A 22,584-nucleotide genomic window follows, 5' to 3' on the forward strand; every position below is an offset into this window, starting at 1 on the left:
ACCAGCAGAAGAAGAGATTTCTCCATGATTTTAGAAGTTATCAGTGGGGTGACTCTTATCTGTACAAGATATGTTCAGACCATGTGATCAGAAGATGTGTATCTAATGAAGAAATTTCAAACATACTACAATCATGTCATGCTGCAGCATATGGAGGACATTTTAGAGGCTATCGAACAGCAACTAAATTTCTACAATCAGGTTATTACTGGCCCTCTATTTTTAAAGATGCTTAAGAGTTTGTTAAATATTGTGATAAGTGCCAAAGAACAGGGAACATCTCTCAAAAGTATTAAATGCCATTAACCAACATTTTCGAAGTTGAACTCTTTGATGTCTGGAGGATAGATTTTATGGGTCTATTCCCACCATCTTTTGAGAATTTATACATTCTAATTACTATAGACTGTGTCCAAATGGGTGGAAGCTATAGCACTACGAAGAAATATTACCAAAGTCGTGGTGAAATTCCTTCAGAAGAACATATGTACAAGATTTGAGACTTCTAGAGCCATCATCAGTGATGAAGGCACTCATTTTTGTAATAGGATATTTGCTGCAGCATTAGCTAAATATAGAATTAAGCACAAGATTGCTACAACATATCACCCACAGTCTAATGGTTAGACAGAAATGTCCAACAGGGAAATAAAAAGGATTTTAGAAAAAAGTGGTGAACCCTACTAGAAAGGATTGCTCTCTTTGACTACATGATTCCTTATGACCCTACCGTACAGCTTAGAAGACACCACTTGGCTTGTCTCCATACAGAATTGTCTATGGTAAAACCAGCCATTTGCCATTGAAGCTGGAGCATAAAGTATATTAGGCACTAAAACAATTGAACATGGACATGCATGCTGCAGCAGAGCAAATGAAATTATAACTTTGTGAGCTTGAAGACTTAAGGTTGTTTTCTTCATATGAAAATGTAAGACTTTATAAGGAGAAAATAAAACAATGACATGATAAACAAATCCATAAAAGGGAGTTAATTCCAGGCCAACAAGTTTTGCTATACAACTCTAGATTAAAACTTTTTTTCTAGGAAAGTTAAAATCCGGATGGTCAGGACCTTTTACACTTATTAAAATCCATCCTTATGGTGTTGTGGAGCTCAAGGACGACAATAGGTCATGAATTTATGGTAAATGGGCAACGAGTTAAACATTATATTCATGATGTTTTGCATAATTCAAAGGAGGATTTATGCCTCACAAACCCAAATTAAGCAATTAAGGGAAGGTCAAACTGAAAGACCTTAAATCAAGCACTAAGTGGGAGGCAACCCAATAAGGGAAGAAAACTTTAAATTTTCGCACAATTTGTTTCAATTTTAATTAGTGTAATCTTTTATGATTCTTTATTTTATTTATTATTTTCTTTCTTTCAGTACAGGAAACGAACAGGTGGGAGACATCACTTTGATGACTAATAAAAGTGCCCAATTTGTCAGACATTGAGAATGCTACAGCATCGCTTGTCGCAGTGATGAAATCAGGAAGCTAATATTATAGTTAAGCTACTAATAGTTCTGCTACAGCATTATTCAGTTGCTCCAATAACTGTCATTCAGCTGTTACTAATTTTTACCATAGTAGATAACAGACCTCCGTTAGAGGCTGATGTAAGCAAATCAATCCTTTTCAAAATCAAATTCATCATACTACTTTAATTTCGTGACACATATCTAGACTTTCCTTCTTCCAAGTAGTTTAAAAAATTAAAAATATTCACTTCTATAATTATCTTGTTATTTAATTACCTCTCTCTTCCTCACTTTTGCAGCTATAAATTAGGGTTTTAATTTTCCTTATTTCATATCAGCTTATCTCATGAACCTCTATTTCTCAATTGGCAAGACATTTTCTCCCAATTTCATTTTTCTAAACACAATTAAGTTTTGTGAATTGCTACAACAATGTCGAAAATCAAAGAAAGAGTTGGACGATTGAAAAATCTTGAACGCTTTCACTGTTACAAGATTGAGGAGAAATTCAGAGATATCATCAAGCCAAAAAAGATCCTGGAGGAAAAGGGTTTTTCAATTTCCTCAACAGCGATTAGGAATCATACACACAATTTATGCTGTTGTAGAAAAGCGAGGCTGGCTAGATTTTTACACTCACTCAAGGGACCCTATGCTACCAATTGTTAAGGAGTTTTACTCCAACATGCTGCAACAGGACCAACACACGGTCATAGTAAAGAATGTTCAAGTTGCCCTAGATCGAAGGTTAATTAATGCTTTCTATAACTTACCATATGATATTGACTGTGAATATTTAAACATGGTTGAGAATATGACTGCTAAGAAGTGGAGTGATGTGCTTAAAACCTATACGGTGGAGGGTAGTTCATGGTTGAATGAGGAATGTAGAGTAGTAAATAGAATTGACTTGAATCTAGTACCCAAAATGTGTGTAAAATTTCTAAAATCTAGATTAGTGCACACCACACACACCACCATGGTATCTCGTGAAAGACTTATTCTGTTATATGTTATTATCAAGAGTTTACCAATTAATGTTAGGAAAATCATAGAGAGAGAGATTAGAGAATGTGCCATGAAGAAGTAAAAGACTGTTACTTTGTTGTTTCCCTCACTCATCACTAGCATATGTGTAGTATCTCAGTGAAAATATCTACCAAAGATGAGAAAATTAAGAATAAAAGAGCTCTTACGGCTAGAATTGTAGAAAGAATTGTTGGGAAAACTGTTGCGCAGCAACACCAGAACATGTTGCTGTAACAAGGGTAGGGAAGGTCACTGGCATTGAAAGGAGGTTGTAAGAACTGAGTGACAGCATCAATGACTATGCAGAGGCACAACGAGAAGAAAATTGAAAATTCTGGAATTATGTGATGCACCTTGAAGACCATATGCACCAACTTGCAGTCTATATGAAGAGAAAGAATAGAGACTTCCCTGACACCTTATTGTAGCAGTTTAATTTTCAAACGGTAGTATAGGGTACTCTATCAGTAGAAGCAGAAGCTAAAAGTGAAAAAGCAACAGAATCTGAAGAGGAACAATAACCAGCCAAGGAAGAGAAAGACAAGATGAAAAAAGAACAAGAAGAAACATATGTGGAACAGAGTACAGAAGAAGACTCAGTAGAGGAGCAGGATGAGGCACTTCCAGTGGTGCCTCCTAAACAAAAAAAGAAGCACATCATAAAAGTTGATGAAGAGGAGATAGAGGATGAGCAAGATGATAAACCCCCCGATGCAGTATTTCCAAGCGAGGCAAGGAAAAAGTCTTGATTAATGAATAATCAAAAGAAGATCAACATGACATTGATGCAAAAATTGAAGCAGTTAGTACCAGAGTTACCAATACTGCTGAAGTAAAGAAGATTTTGCTGGATATTATTGTTGAAACCACATCTAAGGAAACTGCTACAGCAACCCCTCCGACAACCACTACTCAGCAACCTCCCATCAAATCTCCTAACCAAACTCTCATGGCATCCAATAAGCGTAAAAGGGCACAACCTTCTGGAGATATTGTAGTAATGCAAGCATCAGAAGAACTAGAAACTAAGAAAGCAAAGTCTAATCAGCCCAAACCATGAGAAGCTGCTGGTAGCCCATCAACTAGTCTAAGGAAGAAGGCGAAGAAATCGGTTGCTGCAGCACAGATCTCACCAAGGAAAAGTGCCTGAAGTGGAGCCCAACAATAGTAATCCTACTTCACTAGTGTTGTAGCACAACCCTCCAACAACAAGGGAGTACTCTCTACCAGCCAGTTTATTTTATTTCTTTCTAACAACTTTTCTTTTAGCTAGTTTTATTTTACTATTTATTTTTCATGTCTTTTTATTTAATGTATGCAAGTTTATCGTTATTTGGTTTAGTGTGCTTGTGAGGACACAACACCTCTTAAGTTTGGGGGGAAGTTATATTCTTGTTGTGTTAAAAGTATGTTCTAAGTGTGTTAAGAGTATGTTTGTAACATAGTTTCAAGTTATGAAAAAATGAATGTGTGGTGTGTGAAAATTTTAAAATTTTGACTTTAAAAAAAATTTAAATGTGTGTGATTAAGTGTGTAGCTCTGTTTTTAGTAGTTTTTTTTTTTAATTAAAGAATACCCAATGAGGATGATCTGAATGATGAATAATAGGTTACCTTCAATTAGATACAATTGTGGATAAAAGTTGAGTTTGTCTTGGCACTTCCTTTTAGTTGAGTTTCATAAGTATGTTGTAGCAATACTTAGTTGAATAACGGATAGAATTTAGTTCAAGTTTGGGGAAATTTGAATCTTTTTTAGAATTTGGTGCAAACTGTGTTGACATGGAATAAAGTCTGCTCAAATGGCTAAGTTGCTCAGTAAATAGGGCTATATGTGTTCCTCACATGTAGACTTGAGTAAAAGGCACCAAAAATTATGAGCATTGCTGTAGCACTAACTAAAAAAATAATGTTTTTGGTCCTCTGTCTAGGATGTCGAGTAATCAGGTCTGTTCATGAGTCTCATGTCCATCCTTGAGTAAAAGATGTCCAAAGATAAAGACCGCGATAACAGCATCTTGAATGCTATTGCTGCAGCAACTCTAATTTGTGTATTGATGAAGTAATTAGGTATCATCAGTACCCCTGATAGATATGCACATGAAAAGTTGATGTCACATTAAAGGGTACCTTGTTAGTAAAAAAAAATTATTGTTATAACATAGTTTGTAGCTTTATTAACTTGTGTTTCCCCCATGAATAAAAATGTCCTTATAAGTTTTATCTTTGAGATATATTGAGTAATTGAGTAATGTTGCAGCAACTCTAGACTTGATCAAAATACACATATGCACAAAGCACAAAATGAAATCTAAGTCTAGAACTGGATTTGTTATTAGTAACCTTGTATGTGAGAAAGAAATCAGAGGGTTGTTGACAAATCAAAACAATTTAGATGACAGAGCTTATCTATTTGTTTAGTGCATGATTGTGTTCGTTAATATTACTTAAGGACAAGTAACGGGTTACGTTTAGGGGTGTGATAACTCTATGAAATGAGAGTTATCATGGTGTTTTTATGCTTAAATCAACATTACTTAGAGAGTAAATGACATATTCTTACTACATTTTTGTTATATTTTGCATGAGCATCCATTTTAGTTTACTCTCAAGAAATTTTGTTTGATTTGGAATAATTTGTGTGCTTAGTTTATATGCATAATTGAAAGTGATCAGAAGCTTAAGATTCAAGGGAGGAATGTTGTTACAGTAGGCTTGTAAGGATAAGGTGTAACACTCCACTAACATATTTATTAAAAAATGCCTAAAAATACGGTTACTTTCAATATAAGTACGAATTCTAAAAGTTTACAACAAACAAAACTTTCTTACAAAATAAATAGTCATACAGAAACTCCTTAGTATAAAAACTTTATTTTACATAACACTAAGTTGTTTATTTTTATTGAAACAAAGCTGAGCCCATCATAAAATTCCAAGGTCTGTTATGCCCATATGCATTTCGTCTTGATTAGGACTTGGCGCTAGCTTGCTCTACTCATCATTACCTGCAATGTAAGGACTTTGTGAGCTAAAGCCCAGTAAGCTAACACTTTGATGCTAATTATGATGCATATGGATAACCATATTAATTTTTTAAAAGAAACATAGAAAATACAAAACAACTTTATTAGAGCCATAGGTATATTGCACTACAAGGCTGACACTTTTACTCTTTAAACAATATGCCCTTGGGCCTTATTAGTTGATCTTTTGAGCGTTACGTATCGCTGTCCCCAAAAGATTTCTTTTTACTTAGCTTTGAAGGCTTGCCCTCCTCAGAAACTTTGCCACCTAGTAGTACAACCACCTATTTTTCACAAATTCATTTTCTAAAACATCTTCTTCATAGTCTAATCTATGATATGCATGCATCAAATGCAATTTATGTCATAACATTTGAAGTTCCTAGATGCATAACAAAATAAATACATAACACTATTTAACAACAAGATTCTTTAATATAGGTGGCATAGCTGACCATAGCATAATTAAGTATAAATATCATAGATTAGGCGACAGAGCCGACCATAATATAATTGTATCATAGCTTAGGTGGCAGAGCAACCATAACATAATTGTATCATAGCTTAGGCGGCAGAGTCAACCATAACATAACTAATCACATCATAATAGCCATCACAACATAAAGGAATGGTTAAAATTGAAGTTAAGTATGAAAAGAATTTTGTCCTTACATTACAGTTGAAGTGTTACTTACCTCTTGACCTTGACTTCTTTAAACCTTTCTAAATTGAAGATTTCTCTACTCTTAATATTATGACTTAGAATAGAAGAGAATGCAATTTCTAGGTTACACTGAAAATGAAAGGGGTAGGGGGTATTTATAGGATTTCTTAAGGCTAATGGATGGCTAGGATTTTACCACCATAACTCTTGATCAATGGTTGAGATTAACCTTTATAAATAACTTACTAAATTCTAGAATTCTTAACTTTCTCTAGATACCTCTACTTACATTATCACTTATGTCATCGCTTATGTCATCATTCCTTAAAATTAAATATTATAAACTTAAGGGGTTTGTTAGCTTAAAATAAATTCCACTATATTTAAGTTAGAAAATTGTACCTCACAAATTCCTCCCCCCTTTTTAAAAATTTCATCCTTGAAATTTACTTACTGAATAGCTTAGGATGCTTATTCTTCATCTCTTCCTCACGTTCCCATGTTGCCTCCTCCACTGAGCTATTTTGCCATAGTACTTTAACTAAAGAGATCTTCTTGTTCCTTAACTCCTTTATCTTTCTATCAAGAATTTTAATTGGACGTTTTTCATAGGTTTAGTCTTCTTCTAGTTGAAGAGGCTTGTAATCTAGCACATGAGAGGAGTCTGGAACATATTTCTTTAACATGGAGACATGAAAGACATTATGTATTCTTGATAACGATGGTGGGAGGGCAAGTCGGTAGGAAACATTCCAGACACGATCGAGTATTTCAAATGGCCCAATAAACCTTGGACTTAAATTTCCCTTGTTCCCAAATCTCATTTATCCTTTCACTGGGGCAACTTTTAGAAATACTTTGTCACCAGCTTGAAATTCGAAAGGCCTTCACCTTTTATCGGCATAAGTTTTCTGTCAACTTTGAGCTGCCTGCATTCTTTGACGTATTAGATGAGGTTGTAATTAAGTTAGGTCCAAGATGCCTTCGCTCGCCCATTTCATCCCAATGAATAGGTGATCTACATTTTCTACCGTAAATAGCTTCATACGGTGTCATGCCGATTGTTGCTTGGTAGCTATTGTTATAGGCAAATTCAACCAATGGCAAATACTTGCTCTATATGGTTCATCCGGGGGCGAGATCGAGCTTCAAGAAATAGTGAATGGTCTTATCAATACACAAATGTATAACTCCCCGGGAATTTCAATTGCGCTTATATTCATCACTGTAGGAATTGGGTTCAAGCTGTCCCTAGCCCCTTCTCATCAATGGACTCCTGACGTATACGAAGGAGTGCGGTTCGTTCGATAAATTCCTACCTCTTCAAGCGTTTGAATCGTTCTTTCTTATTGACCATCTGTTTGAGGGTGAAATGCAGTACTAAACTTCAATATTGTCCCCATAGCCTTATGTAACTTTTCCCAAAATGTCGAAGTAAACCTTACTATCTTGTTTATATATATTTCTGCAAGCTAGTTCATGGTATACGTCATTCGAATATGTAAGAAGTGAGCAGACTTTGTAAGTCGATCGACGATCACCCAAATGGCATCATGCATTTTTGTAGTCTTTAGAAGACCAACGACGAAGTCCATCATGATTTATTCCCATTTCCATTGAGGGATTTGATTGGATTGCAAAAGTCCTGCTGGTCTCTGGTGCTCTGCTTTGATTTGTTGACAAGTGAGACATTTTACCACGAACTCCACTATTTCTTTCTTCATTCCAGGCCACCAATAATGCTCCTTTAAGTCTTTGTACATTCTTATTGTGCTAGGGTGAAGTGAATATGGGGTTGCGTGAGCTTCAAGTAGAATTTCTTTCTTTATATCTTTATTGTTTGGTGCACATATCTTGTCTTTAAACAAGATGATTCCTTTCTCAGACATTTTAAATGACGCTTCTTTGAGTTGGCTTCTATCTTCAAGTTCTTCAAGTAGGAATCGCTTTCCTGTCCCTCTTTAATCTTTTCTAATAAAGTTAAATGAAGTGTCATGTTGGCTAATTTTCCTACTACTAACTCGATCTCTGCCTTTCATATATTATCTTGTAATGGCTTAAATAGAATCCTTAAAGCTGACAAGCTTGACTTTCTACTTAATGCATCTGCTACCTCGTTTGCTTGTCCAGGATGATAGTTTATTTCACAATCGTAGTCCTTGACAAGCACTAGCCAACGCCGTTGTCGCATATTTAACTCTTTCTTTGTAAAGAAGTATTTGAGGCTCTTGTGATCAGTGTAAATCTTGCAATGTGCCCCCATTAAATAGTGACGCCATATTTTTAATGCGTGCACCACTGCTACCAACTCCAAATCATGCGTTGGATAATTTTTCTCATACTCCTTCAATTGTTTGGAAGCGTATGCAATGACTTTTCCATTTTGCATGAGAACACATCCTATGCCATTTTTCGAGGCATCACTATAGCTGACAAAATCCTCAGAGCTATTAGTAATGGCTAGGATTGGAGCAGTGACCACTCGTTGTTGTAGTTCTTTAAAGCTTTTCTCGCATTCTGGTGTCCATACAAACTTGACATTTTTCTTTGTCAATTGGGTCAATGGCATCGCGATCTTCGAGAAACCTTCCACAAATTTTCGGTTGTATCCAGCCAAACCTAAGAAGCTTCTGACTTCTTTGGCATTAGTCGGTCAGGACCATTGGCTTACAATTTTCACCTTTGAGGGGTCTACTGAAATTCCATCATTAGACACATGTGTGTTAGCATATATGTATCCATAATGTTGATTTTGATGATAACAAATAAGATTAAGAATGATTAAGTTTTTAAAAGCTCAAATTATTTTAAATAAATCATTATTTTCATAATATAAATGTTTTATACTTAATGGAAAAATGATTTTATGAAATTGGTTATTTTCAATTAATGGTCTAAATTGAAAAAAAAAAGTTTTGAAACTCTGAAAATGGACTTATTTGTAAAATTTTATGACGATTTGGGCCATAGTATAATTTTATGAAGTTTTGGGGCCAAATTATAATTTTGCAAAAATAGTTCACTGTAGCAGTCACTGTAGAAAACGGCGATCCGACATCTTGATAACGGCTCACCGACGTCGAACAAAATTGAAGATTAGCCTCTAGACATTAACGGCGATCCGACATCTAGATAACGGCGATCCGACAATTTGAACATCCAGCCCAACGGTCATATTGACCAGTCAAACGACAATCCGACAGTGAGCAGAAAGTCAATAACGGCTAGTTTTCAGCTCCAACTATAAATAAGCTCAATCTAATTCAAACAAAAATAGATCTAAGAGTTATCATTGAGCTTGCTGTTGAGCATAAAACTATTATTGAGCTTTGAACTTGTTTTTGTTTCTTTGATTCACACATTGAGCATTCATTTGTAATCAAACACATTGTGTGAGAGAAAATTCATTTGTAATCTTTATCCTTGAGAGGTTGTAAGTGTTGGGATATACTTAGGTTAAGAGATTGGGGATAATCTCTTGTTGTAAAGGTCCATTGACACCTTGGAAGTCAACTGTAAGCGGTTGAAGCCTTGGGAAGCTTGCTTAGTGAAATCCTCAAGCCCAGTGAGCTTGGAGGCGTGGATGTAGGCAGGGATTATCGAACCACGTAAAAATTATTGTGTTTGTTTTCTCTTCCCTTACTATTTTATTATTGTGGTTTATTAAATTTATTATTTTTGATTCCATTAAGGCATTAGATTGAATTATTATTGTGTAGTTTGCTTAGCTTAATTTTTAAAATCCCAATTCATCCCCCCCCCTCTTGGGTTGCATAACTAGAATTTCAGTGTGTCCTAGGAATATAACTTCTTCAAGCCAAAATTCACATTTCTTGAGTTTTGTATAAAGTTGTTTCTCCTTCAAGGTCTAAAGAGTGATCCTTAGATGCCGAGCATGCTCTTCCTTTGATCGTGAGTACACTAAAATATCGTCGATGAACACCACTATGAATTTGTCTAGGTAGTCTTTAAATACCTTGTTCATGAGCTCCATGAAGGTTGCTGGGGCATTAGTTAGACCAAATGGCATGACGACAAATTCATAGTGTCCATAACGTGTTCTGAATGTTGTTTTAGGAATATCTACCTCTCCGATTCTTAACTGGTGATATCCTAATCATAGATAAATTTTTAAAAATACTAATGCTCATTGTAGCTAATCAAACAAGTCATCAATGCGCGGAAGCGGATACTTGTTCATGATAATCACCTTATTTAGCTTTCGATAGTCGATGCACATTCGCATTAATCCATCCTTCTTTTTCACAAACAATACCAGTGCTCCCCATGGTGAATGGCTTAGGCGTATGTAGTCTTTGTCTAGTAACTCTTGCAATTAAATCTTTAACTCCTTTAATTCTGATGGGGCCATCCTATAAAGCGCCTTTGAAATTAGAGCAATTCCTAGTAGCAAATCGATTTTGAATTCAATTTCTCGAACCGGTGGCAATCCTGGAAGTTCTTCAGGAAAGACCTTAGGAAATTCGTTCACCACTGGAATATCCTCCAACTTTGGTCTTTGCTCTTCTGTTTCGATGACCACACTTGCCAAGTACCCCTCACATCCTCCATTTAGTAGTCTGGCTACTTTTAAGGCAGAGATGACAGACATTTTGTTCTCTTTGCATTCTCCTTTAAATATAAATGATTCCGTTTATGGTGGTCGAAAAGTTACTTCTTTTTTCTTGCAATCTATCTTGGCATAGTGCCTTGATAGCCAATCCATACCAAGAATTACGTCATAGTCATGCATTTCAAGGATTAGTAGGTCAACAATAGTGTATTACCATTAATGTTAGATGACAGAGCTTATCTATTTGTTTAGTGCATGATTGTGTTCGTTAATATTACTTAAGGACAAGTAACGGGTTACGTTTAGGGGTGTGATAACTCTATGAAATGAGAGTTATCATGGTGTTTTTATGCTTAAATCAACATTACTTAGAGAGTAAATGACATATTAAGATAGATAGTTCACTTGATATTACTAAGGGGTTTCCTTCCGCATCCGCCTTAGTGAGTGTGAATACTCGAGCATTATCCTTTTCTTGTTGCGTACCATTTTCTGGGCAGTCCCTGATGAAGTGTCATTCTTTTCCACATTTGAAACATGTTTTGGTATTTGCTCGACATGCCCCAGTGTGAGTTCTGCCGCATTTATTGCACTTTGGCTTTTGTGGGACTTCTTTATGATGATTTTTTAGGCGTTTGCTTTTACTATGATCATGGACCACTGGCGTTCCCTTTCTCTTGTTATTATTTGAGCGTTGTCTTTCTACAAAGTTCTCTTGGTCCACACTTCCTTTGTTTCTTCGTTTTTCTTCCTTCTTTTCTTTATCTGCATGCTCAATCACCGAGGCTCGATCGATGAGTTTGTTGAATGAAGCATCACAAACTCCAGCCACCTTTAAGTCTCTTGCGAGATCTTTGCGGAATCCTTACATAAAGTGGTCCTTTTTCAAGTCTTTCGTTGCAATCATATGTGTGGCATATCGAGAGAGCTCATCAAATTTTCGGATGTACTCCAGCACAAACATCCTTCCCTTTTGTAAATAAACAAACTCTCTTCTTTTGGCCGAGCAAACAGTCTCTAAAAAGTATTTGTTATAAAAGTGTTCTTTAAATTCCCCCCACTACATTGTTGCTTCATTATGAATTCGTTTAATAGAGTCTCACTAGTATTCCACCGCTTCTCATAGCATAAAGGAGACACATGTGACTTTTTCTCCTACTGGCACTTTGGCTACTTTTATCATTCTTTCTATGGTCCTCAACCATTGGTCTACTCTGATAGGATCTACACCTCCTTCGAATATGGGTGGATTCAATCTTCTAAATTTGCTTCCTGCATTGTTCATTGTCTGAGCATGTTCATCCCTTCTAACTTCCCTTTCCAAGAGTTGTGCCACAATGTTTGTAAGTCAATCAATTACAGATTGCTCCCTTACAGTTCTTTCCGCTCTTCTACTTCTGTAGCCCTTATCACTTGACATCTCAACGAGTTTTTTTAATCTAATTTCTACGTGTCAAACAAGTCAAATGTAATATTTCTTACTAACCTAATTCTAAGTCTTTACTAAAAAGTCGAGCCTTGTCCTACCCCTTGACTAGTGCATATGGACGATCTACAGAATCACTTTAAACCTTGGGCTCTTATACCAATTTGTAACACTCCACTAACATATTTATTAAAAAAATACTTAAAATTTTGGTTACTTTCAATATAAGTACGAATTCTAAAAGTTTACAAGAAACAAAACTTTCTTACAAAAATAAATAGTCATACAGAAACTCCTTAGTATAAAAACTTTCTTTTACATAAAACTAAGTTGTTTATTTTTATTGAAACAAAGTTGAGCCCATCATAAAATCCCAAGGTCTGTTATGCCCATATGCACTTCGTCTTGGATAGGACTTGGCGCCGGCTTGCTCTACTCATCATTACCTGCAATGTAAGGACTTTGTGAGCTAAACCCCAGTAAGATAACACTTGGATGCTTTTATAAATTATGATGCATACGGATTACCATATTAAGTTTTTAAAAGAAACTTAAAAAATACAAAACAACTTTATTAGGGCCCTAGGTATATTGCACTATAAGGCTGGCACTTTTACTCTTTAAACAATATGCCCTTGGGCCTTATTAGTTGATCTTTTGGGCGTTACGTATCACTGTCCCCAAAATATTTCTTTTTACTTAGCCTTGAGAGTTTGCCATCCTTAGAAACTATGCCACCTGGTAGTACAACCACATATTTTTCACTAATTCATTTCCCAAAACATCTTCTTCATAGTGTAATCCATGATATGAATGCATCCAATGCAACTTATGTCATAACATTTGAAGTTCCTAGATGCATAACAGAATCAATATATAACATTATTTAACAACAAGATTCTTTAATATAGGCGGCATAGCTGACCATAGTATAATTAAGTATAAGTATCACAGATTAGGCAGCAGAGTCGTCCATAACATAACCAAGTATCATAGATTAGGCGGCAGAGCCGACCATAACATAATTGTATCATAGCTTAGAGCCGACCATAACATAACTAATCACATCATAATAGTCATCATAACATAAATGAATGGTTAAAATTGAAGTTAAGTATGAAAATAATTTTGTCCTTACATTACAGTTGAAGTGTTACTTATCTCTTGATCTTGATTTCTCTAGACCTTTCTAAATTTAAGATTTCTTTACTCTTTATATTATGACTTAGAATAGAAGAAAATGAAATTTCTAGGTTGCATTAAAAACGAAAGGGGTAAGGGGTATTTATAGGATTTTTTAAGGCTAATGGTTAGTTAGGATTTTTCCACCATAACTCTTGATCAATGGTTGAGATTAACTTTTATAAATAACTTACTAAATTCTAGAATTCTTAACTTTCTCTACATGCTTCTACTTACATTATCACTTTTGTCATCGCTTATGTCAACATTTCTTATGTCATTGCTTATGTCATCATTCCTTAAAATTAAATATTATAAACTTAAAGGGCTTGTTAGCTTAAAATAAATTCTACTATATTTAAGTGAGAAAATTGTACTTCACATAAGGAAAGAAGATGGTTATAAAAGAATTAAAACAAGTCTGGAACAGTGCAGATGTTGAAGCCAATGTTGTAGCACCGTTGATGTAGCAATCCTAGGGCAATGACAAAGAAGATTTCACGCGAGATGCTTAGAAGATTGCAATACGCAGTTTCCTAAACTGAAAGATTCGCGCCCATGGCTTCCTGTTACACTAATTTTAAGTTATAAAAGGAGCACAAACACAAAGAAAAAAGGACAAGCCATCATTAAAGAAAACGAATAGAGAACAAAACAAGAGAAAACAAAAATCAAGAGAGAGAATTGAGGACGGTAACATAGGATTCTAGAAGAACATCAAGCGGATCTTAACTCTTATTTCTTGTTCTCTTGTTTTTCTCTCATCATGATGGATTGTTTGATGGCTGAAATAATTTTGATTCTTGTTTTATCACAGGTGATGAACAAACTTGATGGTTAATTGACTGATATTCTGGCAATTAACATGTTTGCTATAGCATGTTGTTTTGATAATACTTATTTCAATTCACTATTTCAGCTGACCACTCATTTAGTGATACTAGCTAAAATAGAGCCTAAAAAAGACTTGTCTTAGTGGAGCATATCATAACAATACTTGGTTTTAGATTTGATTTCCCGAGTTGGACATATCATAATAATACCTGGTTTTAGATTGGGTTTCCTGAGTTTGGTTTAACTTGATTCGAAAAGGACAATGCTTAATTTAAAATTAGTGATGAACTAGATGTAGGGATTCACCTTGCAAGGTAATTAGAATCTAAAACTTGTAATGATATATTTGATGTTAGCATAACAATTGGTTACTGTTAAGTTGCATTTTGGTATAAGACATCCAACATGCGATAACTGAGGATACATAAGGATTTTGCCCAGTGTTGTAGCAGATATTGTAGCAATCGAGCCAAACATTAGAAAAAATAGTCACAACCATTAAGTGAGTTTAATCACTTAACTACTCCATTCCCCTTGGTTACATGCTTATATTTGCTGTGATAATTTACTTTGTTGTATTTTTCTTATTGCATTTTTTTTATCTTAATTAGTTTATTAGTTTAAAATTTTATTTTAATTCTAATTTAGAATAAAAATTGCATTGATGAAATTGTTGTAGCAATTCCTATACCAACAATCCCTATGGAGACGATCTTGAATGCTTATCATTATATTACTTATTGTGTACACTTGCACATTGACACCAATAGCATTAGAAAATCTACAACAATGATTAAATGAATTTTAAAAGGTTTAGAATTATTATTGAAGTTCAATTTTGCAAGAAAAACTCAAGAGAATGAGGAATTTTAGAGAGAGAAAGGTGCAGCCACTGCAGATAGAGAGATAACGATGAGGGGTTATCATGAATAAAGAAGAAAACCTAAGAACTGTTGTATAACTGCGCAATATCGGTGAGCCATCTTCCTACTATCATCGAGCGGTTATCATCCAGAATCATAGAAACCTTGTAACACGCAATCAATTCTCCATTTTATCCATATTGGTTAATTGTTATCGAGTAGTGAGCAGATTTCAATTTTCTAAGTTTCTATTTTTAAATGGTTATCCATTATTTTTTAACTATGATTTCGTACATTTGTTTTAATCTTTGGCCAACAATTGATTCATTTGTATTAATACAAAATGTCTTTAAAGGCCATTTTAATGCATGATTCATGAATGCATATATATAGGCATACAACTCAAACATAGTAACCAATCCAACAATAGCACATTCTTAAGCTAATAATCATATAATGAAAAGCAATATAGTCTTGATATCATATAGAGTTGTGCTAATATGCAATATTCATCATCCCAAGCTCATGTCTAATTTTAATAAACCGTTCTTCGCTAATAGGTTTTGTGAAGATATCTACGAGTTGTTTTTTGATTGATACAAATTCTAATGTAATGTCACATTTGTTAACATTATCTCTCAAGAAATGGCGTCTTATCTCAATGTGCTTGGTTTTAGTGTGTTGAATGGGATTCTCTGAAAAGTTTATAGCACTAGTATTGTCACACATGATAGGTATATGATCAACGTTAATACCATAGTCTCTAAGGATTTGTTTCATCCAAAGGGCCTGTGCACAACAACTATCGGCGCACTACAAAAAAAGTGATCTATTGTGATCGAAAAAATTTGTCTCTATATATGTAAAGTCTGTCACTAAGTAAATTTGGTGACACACTATATGTCATTATTTATGTGTTGCATTTGCCACAAGTATTATGTTCACTAATACGCACCTTATAGCGACAAATATAAATTTATGGCAAGTAAGGACAGAAGCAAAAATCTGTCAATATAAGCATATTTTTAGACATAAGTCTATCTCTATTTTGACACTAATGGCTATTAATGTGTCACTATATTGATACTAGCGAGTGTTAAAGTGTCGTTATTTATATAATTAAGGACAATTAAATTACTCATTGATGATCATTATTGACAATGAAATGGGCCACTATAAATTCAGTTAGTGACAATTTATTTAGTCATTAACAAATTAAATATGACACTTGAAAGTGTTGTTATTGGTCTAATTAGTGATAGTTAATTTGGTCGATATGATCTCAATAGTGACCTATAATTTTGTCTCAATGAATATATTACAAACAATAAATCAATCATTATATATCTAAATTAGTAAATTCTATAACAATTTATTCAGCAACCAACAATGTAAATAGTGACATTGTTTCAGTCTCCAATTAAAAAAAGTGACATTTTTATTATTACAAAAAATAATGATCTATCTATCAAATTTGTCACTAATTAAGCTTAGAGACAATTAATTTTGTTGCTACATTTATAATTTATAAAGTAATTTAGCATAAATAATATGATTTGAGGAAATTAAATCATAAAATTCATTAACAAATGCATAGTTCAGTAACGACAATAATCATTTTAAAATTGCATTTTATACTACGTCATAAAAAAATGTTGTCAATTGTTAATATTATTACCATCCAATAAAGAACTACTGAAAATTGTAAACAACTCTAATAATTGTCAAATTTTCAAAAATCATAAGACATCAACCATCAAAAGTTTCATTTGCATTTGCCTCATTTTGCGCTTGAACGTATTTCAAAAATTCTGCAAGATTTGATTGTAGTCGATCCATCTCTTCCTGCATATTCTTAAGTTCATTTTCTGTAGCTTGCCTATGACTTCGCTCTTCCTCTAACATTTTCAAACTCTCATTTCGACAAGATTGTGTTCCAAAGACATCTACTCTAGGAATCTCATGACCATAAATGAGAGTAGATTTTGTATGCTTGCCTACAACCTAATTAAAGATTTGATTCTTTGATGCATTGGCCTGCTAGTTCACAAGCTCATTCATTTGATTCTGAAGCAAAAAAAAAAAAAGAACAAAATGAATTATAATGAAATATACAATGAATCAATCAAATTATAATTATAATATAAGATATCTTTTCATACATGCCAAAATAAGCAAATAGCATAAATTCAAAGTCCATTTTGGGACAATTTGCGTTCCTTTCATAACTAAATATAGGGGAGAGATAGGTATTTCCCCGTTAGTTTGTAGGTGGAGTACATATCCGACCAGTACTTGTGAGAGTAAAAGCCTCGGTTATGCCACAATAGAACTTAATCTAGTTGGCTTCAATATATGACTCATACAAGTATGACTAGACTTTTACTTGTGTAATATATATATATGATTCCCCAAAAAAAAAATTATTCATCAACCATAGAAACTATAATAGTACTTAAAATTGTATTGCTTTATGCTCATAACAAAACTAAAGCAAAAAGGACTTGAAGTTGCATAACTATTATATAAAAGTCTTACTTACAATTGCCTCTCTTAGTTTAAATCAATAGGCTGGCCATTTTTTTTGGGTAAGTAACTGTAAACATAGTTATCATGTCCGGTTCTTTTCCTTCTAGGTTATTTGAGTGCTGCAAATATACAAACACATCAATATTAATGTAATTACAAAAAAAATATGTAATAATAGGTAAGGTAAAATGATCAACTAAATAATTCATCTCGAATTCTAGCGAAGCTTTTGTTCCAGCAGTGTTATTGGTCTTCAATTTTGAACTGTTAACTTTGCTTGTTGCAAAACATTGCTGCAATAAAAATAAACGGTTAACTTCCACGTACAATTTTTGTGAACAAGTATGAAGCTAAACAAATAACTAAATAATATATGTTCTTTGAATTAAAATAATATATGTTCTTACTTGTCCTTTCTCGGATTCTCAAATTTAACTAGCCAATCCCATTGATTTTCACCCACCTCATATTTTAAACCATTTATCGTCTCTTCATCATTTCTTGACTCATAAGACTTGGTCTTTAATGCAAATTTTTTTATTTCGCCAACGATGAGCTAATTTTTCATTAAGCCATCTGCCCCCTATAACCCAATTGATAATGAATTTTGCCTACACATATTTTAATAAAACACTTAATAAAACTCATTGAGTTAAAAAAATTCAAAACAAAGTAGTAACGTCATGTACGTTTATAATAATTTTATTGTAGGATTGACATAGCTCTAGTAAATTTTTGACTTCTTGCTTAACATCAACTGGTACATCTCTTCAATCATCAAAATTAAATGGCATTACTAATGAATCACATGAAAGGTATCCAATGTATTGCCCTAATGCTTTACCCCCTTGCCCAATAAGGTTAAAATCCACTTGTTTGGCTACTATGATGAACTTTAGTATCTAAAAATAACAAAGGAAAAGTGAAATTGGACTTATCTAATGGTAATATCACATTTTCTTGTTTTTTGTAAGTAATCTCAATAGTATTACTAATAGCTTAAATGTAACTTGTAAAAGTTTTCCATTTGCCTTTTATCGTGGATAATAGAAAAAAGAGGTCTGCTTAAAAATTACTTAAGTAAACTGTATGCTAAATAACGATCTAAAAAATGATTTTTTTTTTTTTTTGCAAATGTCATTTAATAAAAGATATCTGAAAGATCTTGAGAAGCACTTCCATGACCACTTGTTTGGCCATTTTGATGAACTTGGGTATCTAAAAATAACAAGCACAAATGGTAACTAAAATTTTTTCCTCTAACAGTATCAAATTTTCTTATTTTTGTAAGTACTCTCAATCATGTTACTAATAGCTTAAATGAACTTGAGCAACTAGAAATAAAAGTTACAAATTGTATTTATTAAAGTCCAAACGATGACTAACAAATAACTAAGATATTTACTGACTTGTATGAGCTTGATTTTCACTTAGAACTTTGTTATGAATTTGCTTAATCTCCGTATCTTTGTTTCTGCTACTTTGCTTGGAGATAGGACTTCTTTCAACATAAGGATATGTGATAATTTGGTCTCTTATGCTCGACCATTCTCTGCTACATATTCTTATCAAACTAATGCAACCATAGATGTCATATATATAATAATCAAATGATATGAAGACATATATAGAAAAAATAATAAATAAAAATAATTATTTATCAATAAAACAAGTTATTAAACAACAAAACTTGTGTCAACTAAAAGAAAAAAAAAGCATGAAATGTAATTCAACTCTGAGCTTATTAATCAAAATCACTATTAGTAAATATTATCATCATCACTATCAAAATCATCACTAGAAGCATTTGATTTTTCTTCTGCTACATCTAAAGGAGTATCAATCACTGTCCCAGGCACATTATCTCTAACTAAAGCAGTATTGTTAAAGTTGTCTGAAAGTTCCTCCAATCTTTAACCACTATATGATTCATTAGCTACAAGTGATTCTCCATCATCTTCAACCTCATTCTCTTCCATATTAAACAAATCTCTAGGTTTTTTTATCACTGCAACATGCCAATCATTTTCAACAAGGTTTGCCACATAGAATACTTATATTGCTTGTGTTGCAAGAACAAACAATTCATTAGTACTAAGTGAAGAATTAAGATTCACAAGTGTAAAATCTAACTCATATTTTTTTATCCCTCTACTAGAATTTATAGCAACCCAATCACACTTGAAAAGAGTAACTTTTTTCTCCCCATAACAGTCTAGCTCAATAACATCTGTTAACTTTCCAAAGTATAAAACATCTCCTAAAACAAGATTTTTATTTTTACCTTTAAACAAGATTTGAAAAGTTTATTGGAATTCAATTTTGATTGTGTACCAGACTTGTGTAATCTAATTGTCAATCATCTTTTTGATGGTGTCTACTTTGCATGTTCTCAATATAGAAAAGACACATAGGAGAGAAATTAATAGTTGGTCACTACAAGCATATAGTTCTAGAGAAGAAAAATGAAAATCACATCAAATTCAAATTGAAACTATAAACTATTGAGTAAAATCACAATAATCCCAAAATGGAACTAAATAATATATAAGTTATCTTTTGCAGGATGTAACATGCTCAACCAAAGACCAAATATTTGTTTTATTTTACTATTATTAAAACCCACAACAAAAATAACTCTTGAGATAGAAAGGATTTTGAACACCTTGTAAGAATTTTCAAAAACTATAAATTCAGCATAATAAGAAATGAAGTACAAATTTAAAGAAATTTAGTGTTTGAAACTGCACAGCTTACTGATTGTAGAATATAAAAACAACACCTTACTATCAATTGTAGAATATCTATCAAAATCAACACCCAACAACAAATTTTAGTAAGTAAAATAACAAATTAGTGGACGATTAAGAAGAACAAAAAATAAAAAAAATAAACCATGACTAGATTACCTTGTTGCTCTTAAAACTAAGAGGAGAGCAAATTGCAACTTTAGATTTCGACAGAAGGACAAAAAAATTACTAGGTTTTTGTGAAACGATGGAGGTAATAAAGTAGAGTTATTGTAGGCTTTGTAATAGGCAAATTAAAATAAAAAGGTGAAATTCGATTGGGATGAGGAAAGAAAATAAGAGAAATCCATACTTGATTAGGTTTCAAAAAAATTGATGGTCTTGAAATTGAATTATAATATGGAGTTGAAGGATTGATGCCCCAATTAAGGAAGAAAGTTGTTTTGGGGAGAAAAATATGCATGATTTGTGACATGATTAATTTAGATTATTAACAGGGACGATTTTATTGTGTCTTAAATAAAATAAAATTGAGTCTTTTCAATTTATTGTAACACAAATTATAGATATTGTCCCTAAAGGGTTAAATATTTTGGCGCCAAACTAATGCAAGAAAAATTTCTTTAACTATTAGTGACAAAGGCTAACATTTGTCCCTAAAAAGTCTTTCTTTTTTTTTTATAGTGGCGGCAATAAATTCAACCTCGGTGGTTGAGATTGCAATTGAATTTTGCTTCTTACTAAACCAAGAGACAATTGAGTGACTTAGAAAGTAACATGTTCCACTAGTACACTTCCTATCAATCTTATACCTAGCAAAGTCGGCATTCAAATAACATGTTAGATCTATATCAGTTCCTCTAGGATACCAAAGGTCAAGATCTATGATTCTACTTAAATAGCATAAAATTCTTTTAACAGCAAGTAAATGAGATTCCTTGGGATATGATTGAAATCTTGCTCACAAGCACACACTAATAAAATATCAAGTCTACTATTAGTCAAATAAAGGAAGGATCTGATCATACCTCAATATGTTTTCACATCAACTTTTTTAATTTTTCATCTTTGTCAAGCTTGATTGTTCAGCTCATTAGATTGTCTTTAACCTTTCCATCTTCAAATCCAAATATTTTAAGTAAATCTCTTAAATATTTGGCTTGATTGATGAATATTCCTTATTTGGTTTGTCGTATCTGTAGTGTAAGGAAGTACTTCAACTCTTCCATCATACTCATCTCAAATTCTTTGCTAATACAAGATGAAAATTTTTTACATAAAGACTCATTAGTAGAGCCAAGATAATATCATTAACATAAACTTGAACAATAAGAATATCTTCAATCTTATGCTTAATATAGAGTGTAGTATCTACTTTTCCTATAGAAAAACTATTTTCCAAATGAAATTTAATAAGCCTTTCACACCATGTTATAGGTGCTTGTTTTAAACCATACAAAACTTTAGACAACTGGTAAACATGATTTGAAAATTTTTCATTTTCAAAATGAAAGTCATTTTGAAAATAAGATGTGCACCACAAATAAATAGGCAAAAAAATGAACCAATAAATCCAAAGCAAAAACCAACCATAAGAAACACATATTTTTATGTGGAAAACCCAAAGCGGAAAAAATCACGGGACCGTAGTTCGATATAATCTTTCACTATAATAATGCGATTATAGCACAAATTCTTCTCTAGATAATACTAGCGGCTACCAACATAAAGAATATTACTGTTCTTGGCTTACAGTAACAGTCTAATAACTCTCTTTAACAAGTGGGTATCTCAAATAATAGTCAAAGAGAGGATGAGCTAAAAATCAAGACCAGTAGGATTGTAGAGGGCGATGCCAGGAACTTGCACGTACAGCCATTAAATTATTCGTTTAGCATTTTAGCCGCTCTTGCAATAATTCTTTTATTTCTCTTCCATTTTAATTATTTTTTGCATATTTAATCTCCAAGCATTGATTGATTGTCCTCTTCAATAAAATAAATAAGAAATAAAATAAACTCATAAATAAAGAATTGGAGGGAAAATATGTCACTAAATTATACCCATCAATATGATGATGTTAGTGACAGATGTGTATCGAGACATTTGATGAGTAAAATTGATTGAGTTATTTGAAAAAAAATGTACATATCACATAACACATCAAAGTGAGTTTTAGAGCTGATTATAGTGACCCTTTTTGCCCATTTTCATTCATAC

Source organism: Citrus clementina, unplaced genomic scaffold (assembly GCF_000493195.1).
Source record: "Citrus clementina cultivar Clemenules unplaced genomic scaffold, Citrus_clementina_v1.0 scaffold_8, whole genome shotgun sequence".
Lineage (NCBI taxonomy): Eukaryota > Viridiplantae > Streptophyta > Magnoliopsida > Sapindales > Rutaceae > Citrus > Citrus x clementina.